Below are 19,318 nucleotides of genomic sequence, written 5' to 3' on the forward strand. Positions count from 1 at the left end.
ATCTTCCTCTATTTCTTTTTTCAGTGTCGTGTAGTTTTCCGCAAATAGGTCCTTTACTTCCTTAGTTAAGTTTATTCCTAGGTATCTTAATTTTTTTGGTGTGATCGTAAATGGAATTGCTTTTTTAGTCTCTGTTTCTATAAACTCACTGTTGGTGTATAGAAATGCCATAGATTTCTTGGTGTTAATTTTGTATCCTGCTACATTGCCAAATTCATTTATTAAGCCAATTAGTTTTTTAATGGAGTCTTTTGGGTTTTTTATATACAATATCATGTCGTCTGCAAATAAGGATAACTTTACTTCTTCTTTTCCAATTTGGATGCCTTTTATTTCCTCCTCTTGTCTAATTGCAATGGCTAGTACTTCCAGTACTATGTCAAAGAGGAGTGGCGATAGTGGGCATCCCTGTCTTGTTCCTGTTCTTAGAGGGAATGGTTTTAGTTTTTGCCCATTGAGTATGATGTTTGCTGTGGGTTTATCATATATAGCTTTTATTACGTTGAGGTATGATCCTTGTACTCCCACCTTGTTAAGAGTTTTTATCAGGAAAGGGTGTTGGATTTTATCAAATGCTTTTTCTGCATCAATTGATATGACTATATGATTTTTATCTTTCAACTTGTTTATGTGATGTATCACGTTTATTGATTTGCGGATATTGTACCAACCTTGCATTCCTGGTATAAATCCTACTTGGTCATGGTGTATGATCTTTGTGATGCTCTGCTGGAGCCGATTTGCTAGAATTTTGTTGAGGATTTTGGCATCTATGTTCATGAGGGATATTGGCCTGTAATTCTCTTTCATTGAGTTGTCTTTATCAGGTTTTGGTATTAGGGTGATGCTGGCTTCATAGAAGGAGTTTGGAAGTGTTCCTTCCTCTTGAATTTTTTGGAATAGTCTGAGGAGGATAGGTTTTAGTTCTTCCTTGAATGTTTGGTAAAACTCTCCTGTGAAGCCATCTGGCCCTGGGCTTTTGTTTGCTGGAAGCTTTTTGATGACTGTTTCAATTTCTTCCCAAGTCACTGGTCTATTGAGATTTTTAGATTCTTCCTGATTGAGTTTTGGAAGTTTGTATTTTTCTAGGAATATGTCCATTTCCTCCAGGTTGTTCAGTTTGTTGGAATAGAGTTGTTCGTAGTATTTTGTAACAATCCGTTGTATTTCGGTGGGGTCTGTTGTTATTTCACCTCTTTCATTTCTGATTTTGTTTATTTGGGTCCTCTCTCTTTGTTTCTTGGTTAGCCTGGCTAGAGGTCCATCTATCTTGTTTATTCTTTCAAAGAACCAGCTCTTGGTTTTGTTGATCTTATGTATTGTTTTTGTGGTCTCTATGTCGTTTATCTCTGCTCTGATTTTTGTTATTTCCTTCCTTCTGCTTACACTGGGTTTTTCTTGTTGCTCCTTTTCTAACTCTTTGAGTTGTAGAGTTAGATCATCTGTTACTATTTTTTCTAGTTTTTTGCAATAGGCTTGTAAGGATATGAACTTCCCTCTCAAAACTGCTTTTGCTGTGTCCCAAAGATTTTGGATTGTTGTGCTTTCATTGTCATTTGTTTCCAGGATGTTTTTAATTTCTTCCTTGATTTCTCTGGTAACCCAGTCCTTGTTTAATAGCAAGCTGTTTAGTCTCCATGTGTTTGATTTCTTTGGATTATTTTTATTGTAGTTAATTTCCAGTTTTATGCCATTATGGTCTGAGAAGATACTTGATATGATTTCTATCTTCTTGAATTTGAAGAGACTTTGCCTATGTCCCAAAATGTGGTCTATCTTTGAGAATGTCCCATGTGCACTTGAGAAGAATGTATATTCTGTGGCTTTGGGGTGGAGTGTCCTGAAGATGTCAATTAATTCCATCTGGTCTAGTGAGTCATTTAGGATTGATATTTCTTTGCTGATTTTTTGTTTAGATGATTTGTCGAAGGGTGACAGTGGGGTATTAAAATCTCCTACTATGATTGTATTGCTATTAATCTCTCCCTTAATGTCCTCTAGCAGTTTTTTAATGTATTTGGTTGCTCCTGTATTGGGTGCATATATATTTACCAGGGTTATTTCTTCTTGTTGGATTGTTCCCTTTAGTATTATGAAGTGGCCTTCATTATCTCTTGTTATGTCCTTCACTCTGAGATCTAATTTGTCAGATATAAGTATTGCTACCCCAGCTTTCTTTTCATTTCCATTTGCCTGGAAAACTTTTTTCCATCCCTTCACCCTCAGTCTGTGTGCATCTCTTTTTCTGAGGTGGGTTTCTTGTAGACAACAGATGTATGGGTCTTGTTTTCTTATCCAATCTGTTACCCTATGTCTTTTGATTGGAGCATTTAATCCATTTACATTTAAGGTTATTATTGATAGGTACTCATTTGACGCCATTTTTATTCTATACCCGTGTTCCTTCTTCACTTCTTATTTCTTTATTTTTACAGTAGACCCTTTAGCATTTCTTGCATTGCTGGTTTGGTGGAGATAAATTCCTTCAGTCTTTTTTTGTCTGTGAAGCTCCTGATTTCCCCTTCAATTTTGATTGATAGCCTTGCTGGGTACAGTATTCTTGGATTCAGACCCTTCCTTTGCATGACTTTGTATATTTCATCCCATTCCCTTCTGGCCTGATAAGTTTCTGTTGAGAAATCAGTTGCTAGTCTGATGGGGGTTCCTTTGTATGTAACTTTCTGTCTCTCTCTGGCTGCTTTTAAGATTCTTACTTTGTCGTTGTTGTTTGCCAATTTAATTATAATGTGCCTTGGAGTCTGTCTTCTGGGATTCATTTTGCTTGGGACTCTGCGGGCATCTTGGATTTGTGTGGGTTTTTTCTTTTCTATTTCAGGAAAGTTTTCTGTCATTATTTCTTGAAATACTTTTTCCATGTCTACCTCAGTTTCCTTTCCTTCTGGAACCCCTATTATTCGAATATTATTTTGTTTTGTTTTGTCCCAAAGCTCCCGTAGGCTCTCCTCCTGCTTTTTAATCTTTTTTTCTAGAAGTTGCTCTACTTGGGTATTTTTTTCCATCTTATCTTCTAGCTCACTGATGCGGTCCTCTGCTTCATCTAGTCTACTCTTGATGCTTTCTATTGAGTTCTTCATGGTAGCGATGTCACTTTTCATTTCTTCTTGGTTCTTCTTCAGTTCCTCATGGCTCTCCTTCATTTCCTCATGGTTCTTTCTCATTTCTTCTTGGCTTTTGTCAAATTTCTCTTCCATTCTTTTTAGCCATGCTATGATCATTACTCTGAATTCTTGCTCTGGCAAGCTGCTTACCTCTGGCTCGTTTACTTCCTTTTCTGGTGATGCCTGCTTTTCTTTCAAGTGCGGACTATGTTTTTGTCTCCCCATGGCCTCTCTTTTCAGGATGTCTGGTTATGTGGTATTCCTTCTCCTGCGTTGATTTTGAGGTGCAAAATACAACACTACCAGGTACAACACAAGCGGCACTTAACAGGAATGTATTTACAATATTAATAACCTCTAATAAAGGTGACCACTAGAGAAAGGCAACTTAGGGGATAGGAGAGAAGGAATAAAGGTAAAAATAAAATAAAGAAAAATTAAAAAAAAATAAAATTAAAATTAAAAAAAAATTAAGTAAATTAAAAAAAAAAGAGGGATAAAGAGATAGAAAAAGAAGAAGAAGAAAAAAGTAATGACAAAATGAAGTTGGAAAACAGGGAAAAAAAGAAGAGGGAGAGAGAGAGAGAGAAAGAGAGAGAAGAAGCAAACTAAAAGAGAAATGGGAAACAAACTATATATATATGGAGAAAATTGCCATAGAAAAACCTCTGGACCCAGCCAATGCCAGTAACAATACTTGGAGATTAATACAAACTACAATATCCACTATTATTAAGTAAGGCTATGATATACAGAAGTAAAATAAACAAACAAAAACAGAGGATTTAAAAAAAAAATACAAAGCAACAATAACAATACAGGAATAAGCATAACAATTTCACTAAAAGGCATAAAAATTCACAATAATCAACCTTCACACATACAATGCGAAAAGGATAGAGGGGAGAATGGATTTTTTTTTTTTTTTTTAACTAGTTAATATAGTGCAGAGATTGGTATTTATACACTTGGATCAGGGGTTGGAACTTAGGTCTATAAGTATAGTGAGAGCTTTAGCAGGGGGTATTGAGAGAGAATAGAGGAAAAACTAAAGCCGGAAAGGGATAGGATAAACTGTAGACTAAAGGGTAAAGTTTAGTAAGAGAGTGATAGTGTAAAGGTTGAGTTGAGATAGGGTTGAATGATGCTATAGTAGAGATTAAAATAGAATGAAGGTTACTCCCAATGTAAAATAAAGAAAAAATAAAATGGTACTAGAGAGAGAAAAAAAAGAAAAGAAAGAAAGAAAAAAAAAATAAAATTTTTTTTAAAAAAAATTGCAAAATAGCAGTAGTAATAGTGATAGAGATTGAAAAATGTAGTAATTGAAAAGGTAAAATCAAGTAAGGAAAAAAGAAAAAAAATTGTTTCTTAAGTAAAAGATATGAAAAATGAAAATTAAATAAGAGATGTAAAAAATGAAAATAAAATAAAGTATAGCAAAATTAGCATAAAAATGACCAGTACTGGTCACTCACTTCCTCAGTTAATGTATTTGGCACTTCTGATTCTCGGACCAGACAGTCTTGCAGTTCCCAGCTTTCCACTGCACCTCAGTTTTGTAAGGTAATCCTTAATTTTTAGTAGACTATATCTTAGATATTTGTGTCCATTTATTTTTGATTAATTAAAAGACAAAAGAAAAGAAAGGAAAAAAAAAAAAAAAAAGAAGGGCAGTTTGTAATTCAGCTCTTAGGTGTCAGTGTTTCCGGTTTGACCTCCCAGTCTTTTTGGTTGCTCCGGCCTTCTTTCTCTATGGCTCTAGCTGGCAGGGTGCCAGCTGGCTCCCAGACTATCTCTTCTGGCTCCGATCCCTTGTTTCCAGGGAGGCACTTTCTCCCTGCCAATTCCCCGGATATGCCCAACTAGGCTGATCTTCCCTAGTATTCCGAAGCTAGGGGGTGAAGGGGATCAGGCGCCGAGGTGTCCAGATGTTCCGCCCTTGGCGGGACAGCCGCGATTCTTAACACTCTGTCCCGTGTCCCCTGGCTTTAAAAAAAAAAAAAAAAAAAAATTCCCAGCTTCTGGGGAAGCTTATGCCAAACCCAGCACTAGATGTCGCTGCAGCCTTCTTAGGGCTCAGCTTTGCGGGCGCTGCATGGAGGCAGGGCCGGAACTCCCCGGCTACTGTGGCTGCCGGCACCGCGGGACCGCGATCTCTCAGGCTTTCCCTGCAAATTCTGACCTTTCCATGGGTGACCGAAGAACTCCTTTGAATCCACACGCCAGCGCCAACTCGGGCGTCTCAGCTACTGGATGGACCTCTCCGCAGTGGGCTTTCCAGGCCTCAGAGAAGCCCCTCCTTTCTCACAGCGCCGCCGCCGCCGCTGCTTCTGCCGCCGCCGCAGCCGCCGCGGCCGCCGCTGTGGCTGTGTTGGCCACCGGCTGGAAATCCTGTCCAGCGGATCGCTGCCTAGCTTCCTTGAAACCTCTGCTGCCCCTCAGCTGCCAATCAACCCTCCCTGAGCGACTCAGATGTTACTTTTATCTGTTCTGGGACCAGAGTCAGAACAAGTCCGACTGTTCGGTCGCCATCTTCAAGCTCCGCTATATTTATTTTTCTGTAAACTTTCATTCATGTCGTTAAATCCCTTTTTCTACTGGGCTGTTGGTCTTTATTTATTTATTTATTTTGAATTTTTAGAAATTTTTTATAAATTAGAAAAATAATAAATTTCTTGTGTATATATAAGTATTAAATACTTTCCCCCATTTGTCATCTCTCTTCTGCTTTGCTTACCAGTGATTCTTGTCATGCAAAGTTTTTTATATTTACACAGATAAATTTGTTAGTCTTTTCTCTCTCTTATTAAAAAAATATATTTTATTGATTTTTTCAGAGAAGAAGAGAGACGGATAGAGAGTTAGAAACATCGATGAGAGAGAATCATCGATCAGTTGCCTCTTGCATACCCCCTACTGGAGATGTGCCCGCAACCAAGGTACATGCCCTGACCGGAATCAAACCTGGGACCTGGAATCAAACCTGCAGGCTAACGCTCTATCCACTGAACCAAACCAGTTTTGGCTAGTCTTTTCTCTTTTAGTTTCTTGATTGTGAGTCTTAGTTACAGAGGCCTTCCTCATATCAAATATATGAAGTAATTCTTCCATGTTTTAGTCCAATAAATGTTGTGGTTGCATTTTAATAATTAAATCACTCAACTTATTTGAAGTTTTTCTTTTATGGTAGATGAGATATAGATGAGATTTATGTGTTTTTCCAAAATGGCTACCTTCCTACCCAATACCTGAGTCCATCTGGAGTCCACCTTTATTTAATGAAGGAGGTAAAAGAACTTTACACTGAAAACTATATGACATTGATGAATGAAAATACACAGAGAAATGGAAATAAAGTTTATGTTGGTGGATTGCAAGGATATTATTAAAATAGCCACATTACCCCAAAAGATTTATAGATTAAACACATTCCCTATAAAAATTCCAATTGCATTTTTCACAGAAATAAAACACACAATCCTAAAATATGTATATAACCAAAAAGACTTTGAATAGCCAATGCAATCTTGAAAAAGAAGAACAACATTGGAGGGATCCTGATTTCAAACTATACTACAAAGTTGTAGTAAACAAATTAGTATGGTACTGGCATAAAAACAAACACAAAGATCAATGGAACAGAATAGAGTGCCCAGAAATAATAAACCCAAATACATATAGTTAAATAACTTATGACAAAGAAGACAAGAATGGGAAAAGGACAGTCTCTACAACAAATGTTGAAAAAACTGATCAGCTATATGCAAAAGAATGAAATTGGCCCACTATCTCATAACACACATACACAAGCACTAAACAATTAAAAATGATTTAAAGACTAGAACATAATATTGGACACCTTAAAACTCCTAGGAAAAAAAAGCATAGCACCTTCACATCTGTCTTTGGTGATGATTTTTTTTACAATTGACATCAAAAGAATAAATACATGGGACTATATCAAATTACAAAGCTTCTGCACAGCAAAGAAAACCATCAACTAAATGAAAAAGCAATGTACAGAATGAGGAAGGTATTTGCAAATCATATATCTAATAAGGGGTTAATAGCCCAAACAACATACAATACAACTCAACAGATAAAAAACTTCAAACAATCTACAAAATGAACACATGATCTGAATAGACATTAAAAAAACAACAACATACAGATAGATGGCCAATAGGTACATGAAAAGGTGCTCAACATCTCTAATCATCAGGGAAAGCCAAACTGAAACTACAATCATCTCACACCTGTTAGAATGGCTATTATAAAAAAGACAAGATATAAGAAATGTTGGTAAGGATGTGGAGAAAAGAAATCCTCATGCACTCTCGCAGGGAGTGTGAACTGGTGCAACCACTAGGATAAAAAGTATAAGGTTCTTTAAAAAATAGAACTACCACATGATCGAACAATTCCACTTCTGGATATTTATCTGAAGGAAACAAAACACTAACTCAAAAAAATATTGTCATCCCCATGATCACTGTAATAAGTATTTACAATAGCCAAGATATGGAAACAACTTAAGTGTCCTCTGATGGATGAGTAGATAAGGAAAGTGTGTTACATATACACAATGGACCATTATTTAGCCATAAAAACAAAGGAAATCCTGCCATTTGTGACAACATGGATCAGGGGTCCTCAAACTTTTTAAAGTGGGGGCCAGATCACGGTCCCTCAGAGAGCTGGAGGGCCGGACTATATGAATTACTAATTCCTACTGTAACACCTCGGCTGCGCTCACTGCCCAAAAAACCTGGCGGGCCGGATCAGACTCCTCTGCGGGCCGCATGTGGCCCGCGGGCCATAGTTTGAAGACCCATGGATGGACTTTGGGGGTATTATGTTAGGTGAAATAAGTCAGATTCACTTATATGTGGAATCTAAAAACAGAAAACAAAAATCAAACTCATAGATACAGAGAATAGGGTAGGTACCAGAGTTGGAGGAAGGTAAATGGGCAAGATGGATAAAGGTAGTCAAAAAGTATAAACTTTCAGTTATAAAATTAATAAGCCCTTGGGATGAAATATGCAGCATGGTAACTATAAAAATACAGCATATATTTGAATGTTAGTAAGAATACATCTTAAAAGTTCTCATCACAAGAAAAAAATTACAAATATATGCGGTGATAAATGCTGACTAGACTTATTGTGATCATTTAATAATATATACATATCAAATCACTATGTTGTACACATGAAATTAATATTATGTGATATGTCAATTATATCTCAATTAAAACAAGATTGTCTTTAGCCTTTCATCATAGGTAAATTACCATTTATAATATATTTATAGATTTTCTATTCTGTTCTCTTGATATATTTATGCACCAATACCATAATGTTTTAAATATCATGCTCTACATGATATATAATTACCTGATGAATGAGATTCATGCAAGAGTAGGCATTCCTTACCCTGACTGCCAGTACTGGCTTCCCTCCAGCACTGGGACCCGGGCTTCCCTCCAGTTGCTGTCACCTGGGATCTGTGCTTCCCTCTGGCTTCTGGTACCTGGGTCCTGGGCTTCTCTCTGGCCACCAGCACCCAGGACCTGGCATTCCTTCTGGCCACCAGCACCTGGGACCCAGGCTTGTCTCATAGAGGTAGGCCCCACCCACCTGCTACAGCCCACTAGTGGGTGGTCTGGGCCTCCCCCTTTGGGGCAATCATGGAGCCCCATGATTGATCACCCTGCTGGCTGGTGGCCTGGGCCTCCCTCTGTAGAGCAATTATGGGGCAATGGTCAGGCCCCCAACCAATCACATCTTGCCTGTCTTGGCTGGCCTGGTGCCAGTGGGTGTCATAGTGTGGTCCCAGATGGTCATCCAGATGGTTGTTTGGATGGTTGCTCAACTGTTTGGCCATTCAGTTAATTTTATTATATAGAATAAGTAACTAGAGGCCTGGTGCACGAATTCATGCATGGGTGGGGTCCAGTTGGCCTGCCGTGATGGGGGCCCATTAGGCCTGGCCAGCTGGGGAGAGCTGGATGTCTGCCAGCCCCACCCCTTTTTGAAATGGTATGCTGATTGGAGGTAGGGCTGGCTGGGGGAGGGGCCATGGAAGGTTGGCCATCTGGACCTGCCCCCAATCAGGTTTGGGGGCCAATCATGGATGGGGCTGGCCAGGGGAGGGACTGTGGACAGTTGGCTGGGTGGCCCTATCCCCAGTCATGATCATGGGTGGGGCTGGACAGGGGAGGTACTGGCCAGCTCCACCCCCAATCATGGGGAGGCCAGTTGGGGCAGGGTTAGCAAGGGGGCGGGGATGTAGGAGGTTGGAAGGTCTGGCTGGGGCCACAATTGGGCAGGTTGGCTGACACATTGTGCATCATAGAGACCAGTCATTCTGGTCATTCTGTCGTTCAGGTCGCTTGACTTTTATTTATAGACTACAGGCCCGGTGCATGAAATTCGTGCACAGGGTGGCAGAGTGTCCCTCAGCCCAGCCTGTACCCTTTCCAGTCTGGGACCCCAGATGTTCAACTGCCTGTTTTGACCCGATCCAACTGGGATCAGATCTAAACGGGCAGTGGGACATCCCTCTCATAATCCATGACTGCTGGCTCCCAACTGCTCACCTGCCTGCCTTCCTGATTGTCTCTAACCGCTTCTTCCTGCCAGCCTGATCACCCCCTAACCATTCCCATGCCTGTCTGATTGATGTCTAACTGCTCCCCTGACAGTCTGTTTGACCCCAACTTCCCTCCTCTGCCGGCCTAGTCACCCCTAACTGCCCTTCCCTCCCCTGCAGGATTGATCCCCTCCAACTGCTTTCCCTTGCAGACCTGGTCCCTCTCAACTGCCCTCCCCTGCTGGCCATCTTGTGGTGGCCATCTTGTGTCCACATAGGGGCAGGATCTTTGACCACATGGGGGCAGCCAAATTGTGTGTTGGAGTGATGGTCAATCTGCATAATACTCTTTTATTAGATAGGATAGAGGCCTGGTGCATGGGTGGGGGCCAGTTGGTTTGCCCTGAGGGTATCCCAAATCAGGGTGAGGGTTCTCTTGAGGTGTGGGGTGGCCTGAGTGAGGGGCCTGTGGTGGTTTGCAGGATGGCCACGCCCCCTGGTGACCCAAGCAGAGGTCCTGGTATCTGGAATTTATTTACCTTCTACAATTGAAACTTGGTGGCCTGGAGCAGAGCCAAGCCCCCTGCTCTGTGGCTGCCACCATTTCTGTTTGGTTTTATGTATTTTCTATAATTGAACTTTGTAGCACTGAATGGAGGCCTAGGCCTGCCAGAGCAGGTGGCAAGCTTTGCTTCCTCCATTGTAGGGGGCAACCCTAGCCTGTTCTCTCCAGCTTCGCAGCTGCCGCCATTTTTCTTGGGATTTATCTTCTATAATTGAAACTTTGTATCCTTGAGTGGAGGCCTAGGCAGACCAGTGTGTGTGGAAAGCTTGGCTTCCTCTATTGCATGGGAAACCCAAGCCTCTCAACTGTTTTCTGTGGCTGCAGCCATCTTGGTTGGGGTTAATTCACGTACTTGGCCTGATTGGCTGGTAGGTGTGGCTTGAGCGTAGTGATGGTTAATTTGCATATTACTCTTTTATTAGGATTACCTGGTGGGACTAATTTCTTTTCAGAAAACTGACAGAATTCAGTCAACAGTATATAATATGTAATATTGAGTATGTAATAACTAAAAATGATTACTATTAAAAGATAGCTAGAAATGTTAAAAAAAATAGAAGAAATCTTAGCCCATACTCAAGAGAAAAATCACTTAATAGAAACATACCCACAAATGATTCAGATGTTGAAATTAGAAGACAAAGACTTGAGACAAAGGCAAATTCAGAAATTGAAAAATGAACTATCTGGAATATTTTTTTAAATTGATGGATGAGATCTATGGAAAATTAAACACAATAGAAGAGAATAAATTAGCCACTGGAGCAGAGCCGAGCCCCCTGCTCTGTGGCTGTCACAGAAATTAGCCAATGAAGCCTAGGGTGGAGAAAAAAATTGAGAAAAAATAAATAGAGCCATAATGATTTTTGAGACACTGTCAATCCAGCATACATGTAATTGGAGATTCAGAAGAAGAAATAATCAATAGGGTAAAATAAAAATTTACAAATATTGGCCAAAATATTTTCCAAGTTTGATTTAAAAAGAAAAAGTAAGTCAAGTAACCATAAAAATCTTAGAAGAAAATATAGGCAGAAAAATCTTAGGTAACTCATGTGGCAGAATTTTCACAGGAACATCTAGGGCAAGACAAACAAAGTAAAAAAATAAATAAATGAGACTACATACAGTTAAAAATCTGCACAGCAACAGAAACCATTCTCAAAATACAAATGGAACCCACTGTGTGAAAGAACATATTTGCCAATGATACATTGGATAAGGGGATCATTTCCAAAATATATAACTATCTCATACAACTCAACAAAAGGAAGACAAACAGCCCTCTCAAAAAATGGACAAAGGGCCGAAACCGGTTTGGCTCAATGGATAGAGCATCAGCTTGGGGACTGAAGGGTCCCGGGTTCGATTCCGGTCAAGGGCATATACCTTGGTTGCGGGCATATCCTCAGTAGGGGGTGTGCAAGAGGCAGCTGATCAATGAGATGTTTCTAACTCTCTATCTCTCTCCCTTCCTCTCTGTAAAAAATCAATAAAATATATTTTAAAAAAATGGACAAAGGACTTAAAGAGACACTTCAAAGAGGATATAAGAATGGTCAACAAACATGAAAAAATGCTCAAAGTCACTATCAAAGAGACTAAAATGACAACGAGGTATCACCTCACATTTGCAGAATTGGCTGCCATCTATAAATAAACAACTGTTTGAGAGGATGTAGAGAAAAGAGAACCCTAGTACACTACTGGTGGGAATGCAGGCTGTTGAAAGTACTATGGAAGAGTATGGAATTTCCTCAAGAAATTAAAAATGGAACTGCCAATTGCCCAGGTGATCCAATCTAGGACTATATCCTACGAATCCCAAAACACCAATCAGAAAGAATATATGCATCCCTATGTTCATAGCAGTGCTATTTACAACAGCTAAGATTTGAAAAGCCCAAGTTCATATCAGTAGAGAGTGGATTAAGAAAAGCCATGGAATACTATGCAGACATAAAAAAGGAAGGATCTCTTACCCTTCAAGACAGCATGGAGGGACCTGGAGAATATCATGCTAAGTGAAATAAGACAGTCAGAGAAATGCAAGTATCATATCGCCCTTATACACGGAATTTAATAAACATAAATTGATCAACAAAATAGGCCCAGAGGCATGGAAGCATGGCACAGACTGATAGATATTAAAGGGAATGGGGGGAGGGCAGACAGAGAATTACCAAAGAGCTTATATACATACTAGCACCCCAATGCACAAATTCGTGCACATTGAAAGGAAAATAATTAGAAGAACTATTTTAATATCACTATTAGACCTTTCTCTATAATTGATTGGCTGCCTCCTACCAAATTCTTGATCGATAAGGACAAATTAAAACACAGTTGCGATAGGTGCCAGCAAGAGCTTTATATGTATCGCACATGTGTGAATCACCTTAGCCTTTTATAGATATAGAACAAACTTGCTTAATTAGAACTCCTTTCTGATTTTGCTAAACTTTTTCCAACCCACTGAAACACCCCAGCTTCTCTTTCAGGTGATTGTCACCAACACAGCAGTAAATATTATCAACACAAAACATATTATTGTTATAGATCATGCAAGGAGAACAAAGGGTAAAATATTTAACTGCAGCAGTATTTGACTATATTCTGTGCAGTGAAAAAACATGAAGTTATTTTCAAGGTTCACCATTTCTTTTCAGTCAGGTCAAGTTTCTAAACAATCGAAATCTTTGTTTTCCAGCTGATGAAAAGAAAATATGATTCCACCAAATCTCCTATGTACCTACTCCAGGACTTCTGTGAGGATCAAATGAGAAAATGCTTCACAGACATTTGGTTACAGTGTAAAGTGTTTCCACCCAGCTAAAGTATTCTTTGGCTGAAGAAACTGCAAGGAGGCTATTCTTGCTAGGGAGAGGAACCTGGGCTTTGCTACATGATATAATTACCCTGATGGAGGAAAGGACACTTAACATATTAGCCTTTTAGATAGAATATGCATGGACACAGACAATAGCGTGGAAAGGCCTGGGGTGGGGCAAGAACTGATTGGAAGGGGACAATGGAAAGACATCTGAAATGGTTTTAAAAAAGAAAAAGCACCAACCCATATATTCAATGAACACCAAGTAACATCAGCACACACAAAAAGCGAAATCTATGCTCCTTATAATCAAACTGATGAACACTAAGGTTAAAAGGGAAAAATCTTAAAAGTAACCAACCCAACCCCTTAAAAAAGATACATTGCGTAATAATAAAGATTTATGCCCATTAATAACAATGGGTAAGAAGACAACAAAACAATATCTTTAAAATGTTAAAAGCTACAAATCTATGCCCAACTAAAATCCTTCAAAATAAGGGAAATAAAGTTGGAGGGGTGTTGTCTTGTTTTGAGACAAACAAATACTGAGAGGGCTCTTCATCTGAAAGCCATGCTACAAAAATTCAGGCACCAAAAATTGATACTAAGTAAAACGTATCCACAGAAGAATGAAGAATGAAAGAATGGTAAATCTGGAGGCAAATATAAAAAGATAACCATTTTCAGTTCATCATTTCTTTGAAAGATATTAGACAATTTAAAGAAAAGAAAGCATGTGTGGTTTAAACATATTTAAAAATAAAATATATCACAATACCAAAAGGGAAATGGAAGTATCCAATTTTAATATTTTTGCATTATATATGAAGTTGTATAACAATTATTGGAAGACTCTAATAAGTCTTTAAAAATATACTTGTATTGATGTCAGAGAGAGGAAGGGGTAGGGAGAGAGAGAGAGATAAAAATAAAGGATGAGAGAATCATTGATTAGCTACTTTCTACACACCCCATACGGGGGCTTGAGCCCACAACCTGGGTGTGTGCCCTGACTGGGAATCAAACTGTGACCTCCTGGTTCATAAATTGATGCAAAACCACTGAGCAACACAGGCCAGGCTAATAAGTTTTTTTGTGTGTTTTTTAAATAAGCACATTAAAAACTTTAGAACAACCTCGCAATCAGCAGAACAATAGAAACAGTTGAGCCAATAATTCTATAATGGAAATAAATAGAATGCTGAAAAATAGTGGAGATAAATAGAATACTAAAAAATGCAAATTAGTCCAAAAAGAAGGGAATACAAAACAAAAGAGCAGATCACAAGATGATAGATTTAAACTTAATAGTTACATTCAATTTACTGACTTAATAGTTACATTCAATTTACTAATATACTGACCACAGGTCAGTATAAGGTTCAATAAACTGTTTCTGAAAAGGGTCAGATAGTAAATATATTAGACTCTGTGGGTCACATACAGTCCCTATCACATATTCTTTTTGTTTTATTTGTAAGCCTTTATAAATGGAAAGTCATTTTTAGCTTGAAGGCCATACAAAACTAGGCTATGGGCTGAATTTGGCCTGCATGCTATAGATGGCCAACCCTAGGTCTAGACACTTGAAGACAGATATGGTCTGACTGGATTTAAGAAAAAGGGGGAGGGCTATACTATATAGACAAAATTAAAATAGCTTAAAATACAAAGATGGAAAAAAGATATGCCACAAAACAATTGTAAAAGAAAGCAGAAGGAGTTACATTTTAAAAGAAAATAGAATCCAAGAAAAAGAATATTGCCAAAAGGAACATCCTACCTAATAAAAGAGTAATATGTAGGTTGACCATCACTCCAAAACACAATATGGCTGCCCCCATGTGGTCAAAGAACCTGCCCCTCTGTGGACACAAGATGGCCACCACAAGATGGCCAGCAGGAGAGGACAGTTGAGAGGGTCCAGGCCTGCAAGGGAGGGCAGTTGTAGGCAATCAGACCAGTAGGGGAGGGCAGTTGGGAGGCACCAGGCCTGCAAAGGAGGGCAGTTGAAAGGGACCAGGCCTGCAGGGAGGGCAGTTGGGGGCGATCAAGCCTTCAGAGAAAGGCAGTTAGGGGTGGCCAGGCTGGCAGAAGAGGGAAGTGGGGGGCAAACAGGCTGGTAGGGGAGCAGTTAGACATCAATCTGGCTGGTATGGGAGTGGTTAGGGGTTGATCAGGCTGGCAGGCAGAAGCAGTTAGGGGCAATCAGGAAGGCAGGCAGGCGAGCAGTTGGGAGCCAGCAGTCCTGGCTTGTGAGAGGGATGTCCAACTGCCCGATGTCCACTGGGATCGGGCCTAAATGGGCAGTTGGACATCCCTTGAGGGGTCACAGATTGGAAAGGGTGCAGGCTGGGCTGAGGGACACCACCTGACCCTGTGCACGAATTTCGTGTCCCGGGCCTCTAGTTTCATGATAAAGGGGTCTATTAATCAAGAGGATATAGCAATCTTATATATGCATGCACCTAATAACAGAGCTTAAAACACATAAAGCAAAAACTGAGACAATTGTAACAGACAAATCCATAATTGTAGGTGGTTTCAGCAGTCCTCTCTCCATACTTGTTAGTCCAAGAGACAAAAAAAAAAAAAAAAGCAAAGATATAGAGGAGTTGATCAGTACTACAAACAAGTAGACCTGACACTCTATCCCAAAACAATATAATACACATTTTTTTTCCAAGTGCATAGGGAGTATTTACCAATACAGTCCACAGTTTGGGCAATAAAACAAATTGAAAAGGATTGAAATTACAGAGATGTTCTTTGAACACAAAATAAATTAAAACTGAATCATCAGAAAGATCTGAAAAAGTCCTCAAAAATGTGGAAATTAAAGAACACTCTTATAAATAACACATGGGAATTTTAAGCTAGAATCAAAGAAGATTAAATCTAAATTATGCAGAAGGAAAAAACAAATAAGACCAGTAATCAATGAAATACTAAAGGGGAACTGAGAGAAAATCAATAAAACTAAAAGCTAGTTCTTTGAAAAGATCATTAAAATTGTTAAACTATTAGTATATTGGCCAAGAAAAGAAGATATAAATTATTCATATCAAAAATTCAAATGGGAGCATCATTATAGATCTATTATTAAAAGAAAAACAAGGGAATCCTGACTGGTTTAGATATTGTCGGCCCACAGATAGAAGGGTTTCAGGTTTGATTCATATTCTCTCTCTATTTCTATTTCTTTCTATTTCTATTTCTATTTCTATTTCTATTTCTATTTCTATTTCTATTTCTATTTCTATTTCTTTCTATTTCTTTCTAATTTCTCTCTGTTCTTCCCCGCATCCACCTCCCTCCCTTCTGCTCTGTCTGAAAATTAATGGAAAAAATATCCTTGGATGAGGAATTAAAAAAAAGGAGGGAGAGAAGGGAATACTATGAACAATTTTGTTCCAATAAATATGATATCTAGGTTGAGACAGATTCCTTGAAAAACACAATTTACTACACTGATTTAAGAAGAAATACTCTCCCCCCTTAAAAAAAATAAAAAATAAAAAATAAAAAAAGCTCTATATTAAGGAAATTGAAAACTCCAAACTCAGATGGCATAAGTTTTCTACTACTGCTGAAACAAATCACCACAAATAATCATAGCTTAAAACAGCAAATGTATTACCTTACAGTTCTTTAGAAGTCGAACAAGAGTTTTTCTAGACTAAATCAAGGTCCTTTTTTGGAAGCTCAAGTTTATAGAGGCCTCTTAATATTTCTTGGCTGGTGGTCCCCTTCCTCCAAATTCAACAATGTTGCATTTCTCTAATAGTATGCGTATTACATACTTACATCTCTTTCTGACTCTGACTCTTCAGATAATCCAAGATAATCTCCCCATTTCAAAGCTGTTAATCATATCTGCAAAATCTCTTCTGCCATGTAAGGTACAGTTCCAGGATTAGCAAGTAAATGTCTTTTATTGGGAGGTGGGTGGCTCATTGTTCTCTCTTCCACAGATGACTTCACTGGTGAATTGAGGAGGGGGTGTCTTTCATGACTTACTATACAAATTATGGTGCAATAAAGACATGCTCATGTGAAGAGTAATTGAAAATAGTATATATGTGGATAAACAAAATATATTTGCAAAGAAATAAAGTATTTTTCCAAGATTCTTTTTAATTTTCTTTGTTTCTGTTGATTTTCCCCTTTACATTTTTTTGGTGATCTCTCTTTTCTTTCCTGATTTGAGGGCCAGAGGTTTGTCTTATTGATTTATCACGTTAGTTATAATTTTTTCCCATTTTCTGATACATATAACTTTTATCTTTGTAAAGTCCTATATTTCCTTCTAGTAACTTAGTTTTTTTCATTTATTTTTTTTGTGCAATGCATTTAAAGCTATGACCTTTCTCTTAGAGACCTGCTTTAACTAAGTCCTATGTGTGCTAATATGTAGTGATATTGCTGATTGTTATAAATTCTTCATTTTTAGGTTATATTTCTTCTTTGATCCAGGAATGATTAAGACAGATTTTACAAACTGCTGCTAAAAAGTAACTTTATTTTTCTGATTTTGTTATTAAATTCCATCTCTATTTCACTGTGTTCAAAGAACATTGTTTATCATTTCTACTCTTGGACTTTACTGTGGCCTAATTTTTTTGTATGTGTGCGTGTGCACTTGTGCACGTGTGTGTGTGTGTGTGTGTAAGAATGGTCCATGACACTTGGAAACAAGCTATTATTAGGATACAGACTTTAATCTACGTTAATAAGGAATATTTCAGGGAGTATGTGATTTAGGACTTCTACATTCTCACTAAATTGTGTCCACTTGGCCTGACTTTGATTGAGTGAATTAATGTCCCCTAATGCTGGCAAGTGTCTGTTTCTTCCTCTGAGTGTCTGTCCATTTACTCTTGGAAAGTTGTTGTGTATTTTATACATGTGTATTTGTAACTATTATATCTTCATTTTGAAATTTAAATTGTAGAATTATATAGTGCCCCTTCTTTGCCTTGTTTAATGATATGTGTGGCCTGAATTTTAGTCTGCTTTTTTTAGTTTCTATTTGCTTGATATAATTTATCCATCCTTTTAAGTAAAATTTGTAAGTTACAGAATCACTTAAATGTCAGATATAGAGTTAGGTTTTATTTGTGATTCATTTTGAAAGCCTTTTTCTTTTAATAGGTGAGCTAAAGCTCATATACATTTATTAATAAAGTACATATTTGCTCATTGGTCTTAGGTTTACCATATAATTATGTACACACACTTATAATAGGGTAATATGCAAATTGGTCAGGACACCACCATGTAATGACTGATCAGCAGGCATTCAGGCACAGGTAGGCGGGGACTTGCAACATCGGGGACGGGGCAGGGACTTGTGCCGCCTAGGACGTGAGGCTGCCTCATTCACTCCTCATATGAAAGGTGAGCTAGGATCCTCATTCATATTTAGTGTAGTGGAGCATGGAATTGGTTTATAGGATCCAGTCCCACGTGGGGAAATGTTACTACAGTCTGAGAGTAGATATAAAATGGTGATCATATTTATTCGCTCACAGGCTTGTGTAGAACAGAGAGAGTCAACATCCTCACAGAATTCAGGATGTCCCATGGGCAAACCTGGGATGAAAAGTCAGCAACACCCCACATGGCCAAGAACTAGAAACTGACCTTTTAAAGGAGCATATGCAACAGAACTGTGAATCATAGGAGGGCGAAGAAGAAAGCTGTCCTTGGGTTAATTTAAGAGTTTAAGGTGCAAAACTGGCATCTGAAAGTAGTGACATAACACTGAGGCCATGCAGTCATGTGGCAACACTGAGACTGTGGGAACCTTGGGACGAATGGTTTCCAACTCTGTGGGAACCCTCTGCCCCCACCCTGGCCTCTGGGTGCCAGTTACAGACAACCACATGCACAGGTATGAGGGCTCCAGGCCTGTGGTGGTGGAGTCAGGGGACAGAGGACCTCCTCCCATAAAGTCTCCCCCAGCTCGCACCTCATCAGTCTGTGTAGCACGTACCCTCTGATGGCATCACCAGGGGATGTCACCTAGTGGGGCTGCTCAGGCAGTTTCCCTGAAGAGGGGTGTGCACCCAGCTCAGAGGTGAGGAAGTACAGACTTGGGGGCCATGTGACTCTCTGCTGCCCCTGCAGAGTGGCTGAAGCTGAAGCTGGAAGTCTATCTGGCTGTCACAGGGCCTGACAGTGTGGTGGCCCCAG

General features: G+C 39.0%; 1 protein-coding gene and 1 long non-coding RNA gene across 3 annotated transcripts in view; both read left to right on the top strand.

Moving 5' to 3' along the window:
• ZNF566 (zinc finger protein 566) overlaps window positions 1-19,318 on the top strand; it is a 148,576-nt gene that overhangs the window by 13,295 nt on the left and 115,963 nt on the right. The gene's annotated exons all lie outside the window — the stretch shown is intronic.
• Window positions 8,354-14,393, top strand: LOC311633060. Its single transcript, XR_014796895.1, has 3 exons — window positions 8,354-8,953; window positions 9,048-11,599; window positions 11,818-14,393. It is a non-coding gene; the product is annotated as an uncharacterized lncRNA (long non-coding RNA).

The sequence above is a fragment of the Pipistrellus hanaki genome (genome assembly GCF_964339955.1).
Source record: "Pipistrellus hanaki genome assembly, chromosome: 15".
NCBI lineage: Eukaryota > Metazoa > Chordata > Mammalia > Chiroptera > Vespertilionidae > Pipistrellus > Pipistrellus hanaki.